Raw genomic sequence first — 10,038 nt, forward strand, 5'->3', positions numbered from 1 at the left:
AAATCTCTGGTGTTAATTTTCAAGCTGTCTCTGGCTGGAGTTTGATCCNCCTGTGATTCTGTTAGCCCCTGTCAGCACTCCTGGGAATCCAACTCTCCCCTGAGTCCCCTTGGTCAGAGCACTCTCTGCAGGCAAGCCCTCCTCTTGCAAGGGAAGTGTCCAGAAGTCTGGAGCTCTGATCCTCCTTCTGAGTCCTGGGGTTAGAGCCCTCCCTGTAGGTTGACTCTCCCTGTGTGATCCAGAGGATCCGTGATCTCGAGGATCTGTTGTGTGGAGAGTCCTCTGGAGCACTCAGCTGCCTCCACTGGGGTTCAGAAGAGAGATGGCAGGAGTTGCCCTGACCAGACCAGAACCCTGCCTCTGGGTGGGCAGTGTTCCTTGTCTCTGTTCCTGCTGGCACAAGCTCCTGCTGGATTCTCTGGAGTTGATTGTGTTTCACTCACCCGTGATCCCGAGGATCTGTGGTGTGAAGAGTCCTCCAGAGCGCTCAGCTCCCTCAGCTGGGGTTCAGAAGAGAGATGGCAAGGTTTATTTTAATGTTTTGGTTAGAGTCAATCATAATGGGGAAGTCTAGGTAGCAGTAGCATGAAGCAATTGGCTACATCATACCCATCATCTGAAGCCAAAAGGGATGAGTGAATGCATGCCACTATTCACTTTCCTTTCTTCATTCATACAATCTAGGATTCTAGTAGGAAAATAGCATTACCCATCATGAGTCCTCCCAGGTTGATGGGTCTTCCCACATCAATAAATATAGTAAACATAATCTGTTCCCAATGCACGCCTAGAAGGAAATCCATGTCCCAAGTATGTCTAGGCTTCATCACTTTTACAACAGAGATCAGCAAAGATTTGCACAAGACTGAGCCTCTAGGCAATTAGTTATAGATGGGCAAGAGGCTCATGCAGGGCAGTTAGGCACCTAATACAATTATTGGCAGTTACGGTATGCTGAGGTAGAGGAAGTATTGATCTCAGTGGTGTAATTGATAGTGCCACACCCCTGTCCATTCAGATAGCCCTGGTTATATCTAGTAGGTCATAAGGCAAAAACATACAAAAAAAAAAATCTTCAAAGATACTAAAGTGGAGTAAGAACTGACTTAGTTGCTTTTCTACTACTGCCATAAGGTGCTGTGACCAAGAGAGCTCAAAGAAAAATTCAATTTTGGCTTAAAGTTTCAGAGAGTTAGAATCCATCACCATTATGGTGAGAAATACGGCAGCAAGCAGGCAGAAACAGCACTGAAACAGTAACCAATAGCACATATCGTGAGATACAACCATGAAGTACAGAAAGAACTGGGAATGGTCTAAGTAACCTCAAAGCCCATGCCCAGTGACACACTTTTTCCAACAAGGCCATAAATCCTAATCCTTCCTAAACAGGTTCACCAACTGGTGATCAACTATCCAAACATATAAGACTTTGGGAGCTATCATAGTTCAAATAATCACAGGAATTTGGTGATAGGGGATTTAAAGTAGAGGTAATAAGACTATAAGAAAGACCAGGAGGTGAGTAGGCCAGAGTGCATTTTATAAATGTATCAAATTGTCAAAGCATAAATTATGGGATAGACACATGACCTACTTACTGTACCAAAGCACCCAAAGAATAAATTATTTTAAAAAAATGGGATAGAAACAATCATGTAAAACAGTTTTTAAAATAGTTTTTAAATTAATATTTATTTTCCAGTTATCAGCTCTAGAAAATATGTGGTTCGCAAAATGTTATTAAATATATTTTTTATATTCTTAATTCATATACCTTAATTTTTCTTACAATGGAGATGGACTGTTTTTCATTTATGGCTACAGTATACTTTGCTTTAATTAACTGTATTTAAATATATATTTGTAATTGTTTAAATAATATACTATGCAAATGATGTTTTATATGTTAAGTTGGACAATTAAGGTCTTTTTCAGTTGTCTTTTGACTTTTGTAGTGTTTTTTTTTTTTTTTTTTACTAACTCCAACAGAATTTTCTTCAATGAGCCACATGTGTGCTTGGATCTTCTACTGTATCTAGGTTGGTTGTTACCCTCAAACCTTGCTTAAGAATTATGTTAGATGTAGGCTTCCATTTTAACCACTGTGTCTGGAGACAATCTTCTAAGCCTGCCCATGCATTTTAAAAGGAAGAAAAGTTAACTTTAGTATAGTGTGGTTTTTGTTTCAAGGACAGATGACTTCAAAAAATACATGGAACTTTCCCATTTTATTCTAATTACCCTTTTTAATGATGCTTGATGTTGACACACCCGGTGAGGCCATAAAACACTATACACTGAGGGGCAGTTGTTAATGAGTGCTTCAAAGGATTAGAGTTTAGGGAATGTACAACATTGCAGACAGGAATTTATTTTTCTGTCTCCAAGGGGATTTTTCAGTGCAACAGCATTCAGAGTAAGTGCATTTATGATTTTGCTGAGTTTAACCTCAAAGACATTTTTTGTTTTACCCTTTATTTTTCTAGGCAGCCTTCAAGCAACAAATTTCCATAAGAAAATTAGTATTCTGACTCTTAATTAAAAATTCACACTCAGAACGAATTGGGATTTAATTTAAATGTATAATCGGCACACAGATTTAAATGAAAATAAGAGATGAGGGATATAGAACCAAGTTACTGCATTATGAAAAGACACTGACTTAATTATGGCACGTGCACAGATGGGTCACTGGCCTGACACTTCCTAGAACAGTGGAGTTCTCTTGCTAATAAATAATTCCTCTTATGTACCTTTAAAAATTATTACCAATGTATGTATGCATGTCTATGTCTGTCCAGAAACACATGAGTGTAGATGAGTGCAGACCAGTAGAGCATATAAGATCCTGTGAATTTGAGTTACAAGCTGTGGTGAGTTCTGGGAACCAAATTCCACCCATCTTCTGCAATAATGGAGACAGTCAACCATTGTGTCATCTCTCCAGTAGATTTTATACAAGCATCTAAGACAAAAGGCAGCCAATACCAAATTCACCATCCACTCATTCTTTTGTATTCTCTATCGAGCACAGTAGGCAGTGTCATTGATATAGTTCCCCAGATCTAAAATCCGACCTTCCCCTCCTACCTCTCTCATTGCATCAGAACACTCTGCCTTTGCAGGAGTAATTCTATTAGGCTGTATTATTCTGAATTTCTTTCATTACAGCTTGACCAAAGGTAACTTTCATGTATTTTTGTTCTGCATTAAAGGAATAATACAGTAGCATCTACAGTTTGCTACAATTACTCTCTACTTTCACTTAAATGAGTTGTAATTGTTCTTTTGATCATGTCTTCAATGAGTTTTTAAATCAATTACTGAATGGTGTATGCTCCTTTCTCTGGTTTGCTAAGAATCAGCTAAAAATGACTTATGACAAACCAGGCTAAGTTTGAGAAATTTTCAACCTGGCAGACAGCACCGAGGTGAGTTGGAACTGAAAATAGTTGAAGTATTTACACCCAGGACATCAAAAAAGGCTACAAATCAATTTTTCTTTTCTTTTTTCAGGGCACTGGTTTTAAACATTTACCAGCTTAGGACCAACTGCTCAGTCAACCATCCATGTGTTTCCTGTTTCAAAGAAAAATGATTTCAAACTCCAAATCAAAGTGATCAAATATTTGGCTATGATGTTTTTGCCCAGAAAATGCCCATAGATTTATGAAAAAGCCCAGCATCCTTTGTCCTTTGGAGAAAATAGGAGTATAAATTCTATCTGTCTAACATACAAACAGTAAAACAAAATAAAAAAATAAAAAAGGTTGCCCTGTACTTCCTGTCTCATCTATCATCAAAGGAAAAATCCCAAATAAATCTTCTCAGAAATCCGAATAGAATATTTATAACACTCGATATTGTTGGTTGCAGTCAGCAGTTAAGTTTCAAAAAAATAGATTTTAATCTAAGGAAAAACAAGCATGGTCTCTCCAGGAATATATATTGAAACCATAGAGAAGTTTTTGAATTATCTTGGTAAATATGAATTCAAAATATATTAGCTGTGAATCTCTTCCAAACTGACTGTAAGGTGATTATTAGATGTTCATCTTCTCTTTGTGATACTCAGAGAGAAGCATAGACACAGTTCCTTTTGCTTTATGTTTGATACGAAGAATTTTGATGAATTATAAATAAATGTAATGAAAGTATTTTAATGTTACTAGTGAAACTATTTAGCATTCCCTTTGTATTTGTAGAAACATCAATATAACTGTCCTGAATGTGTACTACGAGTTGAATTTTTTCCCAGATTAGACTTTCCACAGTATCTGAGTTGGTAGTTTGGGAGAGCATTATCAATGAAAACACATAAATTCTGATAACAGCTAACTACATAATTTTATTCTCACATGATAACAAAAGCTATTTGAGCCTATTGGTTTGCAGGAAGTAAGTCATGCCAGCCTAAAGTGAGTTATTTGTTAAGGTAGTTAATATGTACTGTGCACTTTGCAAGCATTACTGAGGTAAGATGAGACCTGGACATCACGAGAAAGAGAGAGAGAGAGAGAGAGAGAGAGAGAGAGAGAGAGAGAGAGAGAGAGAGAGAGAGAGACGCTTTCTCACGTGCTTGGAAATCAGTCTCCAAACTTTGTCTCAGAGACCACTTTGCAATTTGCTCTTGCAAATCTACTTTTTTAAACTTTGGCTAAGTATACAATGTATATAAGGTTTTGCATCTGGATTCAATGATTTTGGAATTCAGTGGTTATCGTGACTGGTGACCGGAGTACTTTGCACTGACAAGCACTGGGCTGTTTTCTTCTGAACTCACTGTGAATACAAGTCTTTAGTTGAACATATGCTTGTAATTTCTTGAGTAAGTGGATACAGGTTTCATGGTCCAGCCTTGCATTACGTTTATGTTTAACTTTATAAAACGCTGCCAAACTTTCTCCCAGAGCAGCTGTTTGATATTTTACTCTTTGAAACAACATGTAAGGTTCCCAATCATTTTCTTTCAGTTCTCACCAATACTCAATATTGTTTACATTTTTGACATTCATTTCTATGTTGATATGTCTACATGGTTTTAATGTACATTTCGCTGATGGCTAGTGATGTTGAACATCTTTTTAGAATTATTAGTAACTTTATTTGTTATACCCTTTGTCTTGAAATTTTTCTTCTACATGTATATATCAGGAGTTAGTGGTGAAGCCGCCTTCAGATGCAAATGAAGTTCAGAGACTTGTTTTGATTGAATAAGTATTTCATTGGAATAAATTAATGTTGAACAATTTAGCTTTTGGCAATGATGAAACCAGAAGACGTTCAGGTGTCCAGTAGTATGAATACAAAGATTTTCTGTTAAATACAGAATTGATACGAAAAACCATTCTAAACCTGAAATATGCCACAGTTCCATATTTTAATTTTTTTCAGGAACCTTGTTACTTCCCCTAGAATTAGAATGTTCTTTTAAAATGTTTCCTTCCTCCTTTCTTTCTTCTCTTTCCTTTCTTTCTTCTTTCTTTCCTTCTGTTTTAAGACAAGGTCTTACATAATCTAGGCTGGCAAAGAACTTACTGTGTGGCAGTGGATAACCTGGTACTTTTGATCCTCTTGCCTCTGCTTTCTGAACGCTTGGATTACAGATGGGTAGTGCGTGTGTGTGTGTGTGTGTGTGTGTGTGTGTACATATATGTGCAGCATATATAATTAAGTAAATTAATTAACAACTTGAGAGTGTGGGAGGCATGGGAGTGGCTGGAAGGGGGAATGGGAAGAGGAAAGTGATATGATTCTATTCAATTAAAAATATTTAAAAATAAAGACGATTAAAAACACTGTTCTCTCATTCCAGAAAAAGTGGACACTGACTACCTGTAGCCATGATAGTGTTCAACTTGTAGGGCAATGTTTGCCTGTGGCTGAAAGAACATTTGAAGCAAGGTTTGGGGAGGAGAAGAAATTCTTACCTAATAATGTTACTGCCTGGGGTTTTTCTGTTTAGAATCAAGAGAGCAGGACTTGAACCCAAGGAGAAAGTAATCTCAGTGAGGACAAGCTGTAGGAACAAGGAGAAAATTTGTCTTCCCTGACAATGTGAACTAGAGACTCCACAGGAGCTCAGAGATGCTCACTGGTGCCTATCTGCCCGCCCCTGTAAACCTTTCTATTATTTTCAGTAGTCTACACTTAGCAAGAGCATTAAATAACTATCAGCACTGCAAATTATTTGGAAAATATTGCTTTAGCAGAATTAGCTGGGGAAATTGGAAAGGACAAGTGTGGCATATCATGCTCTGTTCTGCAGACAGAAGACAGAGGAGCAGACAGCATGACGCCTCATTGACTTCCATTTATTAGTATGACAAACCTTTGATTCTAAGAAAGGACAGGAATATAGACACTCAAGTCAGTTGTTCACATTGTCTTCACTACTTGTCTTGGCATTTTGTTGGCTACACGTGTACTTTATTATTATTCACTTTATCATAAAATATGATTGGTCTTGATAACATCATCAATAGAATTGGGTATAACTGTTTTAGGTACAGCTTCTGAAATACCACATTTTGTTTCATGAAACATCTATATGTTTGTGAAAATAACATAAAAGTAAGTAAATCAACCATCAAAATAGAACTAATTATATAAAATTACAAGTGATTTGAGAACATAACTTTTAGCCAAAACAAAAGCTAGGGGGAGAAAAACAATGTTTTAATGAACTATAGTTTTCTTTCCTATACCTCATACCTAACATATTTAAAACCTTTAAACTTTTTAATCCGTATACTGAGCTTCCTATACAAAGGGGGTGGGGGTCGGGGGACAACTGCAGTTAGAAAAGGGAAACCCTTGTGGAAACCGCCCTGCAGGGTTGATCAGTGCTGGGACGCGACTCCTCCTCTGCACTGGTATTTACTTTCTCTGTGACTCACCACATGGGAATGTGAGAACTAAATGCTAGTGCGTATAAAACCTAAATTTGCAGACATGAGAGTGTTAGCAAGGCTCTCTTAAAAACATATTTGTTGTAGTCCTTTAAGAGTGGGTCTCATGGTATAGCCCAGGCTAGCCTCCTTACTGGTGGTATTGCAGCTGGGTACTCAGATACCAGCCAACATACCATCTTTATTACACTTACTCTGTTCTTTCTGATTCACAGTTATTTCTTCACATTTCAGAATACATATCTTTGTGTATATGAATGACGAGGTTTGTTACCTGGGCGTGTTTATTTTTCTATTCCCACTACTGATTGAGAAATTCCAGAACAAAAGTTCATCTTTGCCTCAGACTTGTCCTAACATAAAACGTAAAGTATCTGTCATTAGTTTGTCATTCAGGTTCTGCTTCCTCACCTGTAGCAATGTGACTGGCCCGACTCTGGGTGGCTGGGGCTGGGGACAACAAGACAGAAAGAGGGGTTGGGGTTTGGCAGTTAGTGAGCCCAACAAGAACAGACTTTTGGAGGCAGGCTTTAAAATGACAGCTCATTTAATTGGGAGAACAAAGGCTGTCTAAACCTTTGGGGAGTGGATGGGGGGGTCTTCAGGGAGAGTGTATATCATCAGCAAGGGCCAGAGTACGGAAGTGTCTCATATGCCTAGGGAGAAATTTCAAATATTGCTGGGCATAACCTTAAAAGGAGAGGGAGTCCATCCTGGTTGCCAGGCTACATGACCCTCACCTAGGGACAAAGGCGGAGGTTCAGGAGTGGATGGGTCAGGATGCACAGGTAGGGAAGCTACTCTACTCCTGATCTCAGGAGGAGATTCCTGGGTTTGAACACACCTCTACCCAACTCTTGCTCCAGGCTGGCTCCCCTGGCCCCACATCACTTGAAAGTTTTGGAAATTCAGCCCACCAACCTATCCCCTTTAGAGAAATGCTTTGTATTTACTGGGTGTTTATATTATAAAATCCTCCTTCCTGGGTGCTATAGTTCTCATGACATCCCTAACAACTCTACACTGTCAATCAACTTGCTCTAGCAAGAAGCCTGACTACAGAGTGGGCAGCAAGCCTCGCACCATTTTCTCATTCTTGGGATAAATATAGACACTACTCATAGATGCATAGCACATATCTGTATAAAATCACAGCTATAGATTTACATACATGCACAGAACTGTAAATTATTCTATTTTCTGTTTGCATTTTTCTCTTAGGAATAGAATTGCTTCCATGTTCTAATGAAAAATCGCCCATTAATTCTATTTACTAATTTACTGTGATTGATTGCTTTCTATATTAAGTTAGATAAAGGTTTTATGTGCAGGTACATAGTTTTCCCAAAAGGTTTGTAAGATTCTCAGCACCAAGATCTGTTCATTCCCTCAATAATACACAAGTGTATGTACGAAAACCGAATAAAATATTACCTGGGTTTCTAAGGAACGGTCTGAATAACAACACACACAAACACACACACATACACACACAAACACACACACATACACACACACATATACACACACATACACACACACATACACACAAACACACACACACATTCACACACACAAACACACACACATACACACACAAACACACACACATACATATACACACACACACACACACACACATACACACATACACACACAAACACATACACATACACACACACCTTCACACACACGTACACATACACACACACATACACACACACACACACACATACACGTACACACACACACTCACACACATACACACACAAACACACGCACACTCACACACACATACACATACACACACATACACATACAAACACACATACACATACACACACAAACACACACACATACACACAAACACACACACACATACACACACACACGTTGATGACTTTTAATCCAGCACTATGTATGCTCTGGCAAGGGATCTGCCCAGAAAGCCGACATGCCCTGGATTACAGTGTGATCTGGCTGGAATGCAGATCTGCCCTTAGTACATACCTTTAATCGCTATCAATGAAGGTTAGCAGCTATGTTTGATGTTTGAGAGTGATGTCTAATCGAGGGGCAGAGAAGGTGATGAATCAGAGAAAGATGTGATAGAAGGAGTCTGAGATAGAATACACCCAGAGCATATGAGAACAGCGCAAGGAAGACAGACTAAAGGGCAAGGAGAAAGAGAGAAAGGTATGTGGTGTGTGGCCTCTGGTGTGTGTTTATGGCAGTTTTACTAAGACAGTTTTACATAGACTGGTTGTTGAGAGAACTAATTAGACACAGGTATACATAGAACAAGCCAGAAAATTAGAAGGAGCCAGAATATTAAAACATATTGCCATAGTTAGTATAAGTCCTGGCAGAGCAATGCTGAGAGAAGCAGGATTGAATCAGTGTAGCTTGGGTACAGCTTTCATCTCATCACTTTATCTGAGGAACAGTGGCATACAAACACACACATACCATATATACGTGTGTATACTAAGTGTGTGTGTGTGTCTATGATTGTTTTCTCTTTTTATTATTTTATTTTTTGTTGTTTAATCTTTTTGTTTTACAGTCCAGTCTTCATTCCCTTCCCCTCCCCAAGTCGTCCTCCAACAGTCCCTCATCCCATTCTTCCTCCCCCACCCCCATTTCCAAGAGGATGTCCCCACCCCACCCTGTGGGGCACCATGCATGGAGAAATAAAGGGGAGCGAACCTATGTCCCACTAGAGCTCCGGGGCTCTGGGCAGGCAGAAGCAGGGAGCTGCAGCACACTCTCTATACCAGGTGGGCATCTGGCTGTGGGAAGCCACGGAACCCCAGTCCGTGGGCATAGAGAGGGAGTAGCCCAGGGTCTCTGGGCCTCACGAAGGCCAGAGAGGACAGGTCCACAGTCTCGGACATCCCAGACGTCCCTGGGTGTTGCTGGGCCCTTGGATGGACTCTGGCCCAGGGACCGAGGGGGAAAAGGGGAGAGCCCTGGCAGTTTACCAAGGTGATGAGAGAGTCTGTCTAGCTCAAGCTGCTAGCTTGGCGGGTGGCCTGGTTAGCTGGAGGTCTTAGCTGGAGGTCATAACTGGAGCTCAGGAAGGCTCCCCCGGGGGCGGGAGGAAGGAGGGGAGGGGAGAGGG

This window comes from Mus pahari, chromosome 2 (assembly GCF_900095145.1).
Source record: "Mus pahari chromosome 2, PAHARI_EIJ_v1.1, whole genome shotgun sequence".
In the NCBI taxonomy this organism is placed as follows: Eukaryota; Metazoa; Chordata; class Mammalia; order Rodentia; family Muridae; genus Mus; species Mus pahari.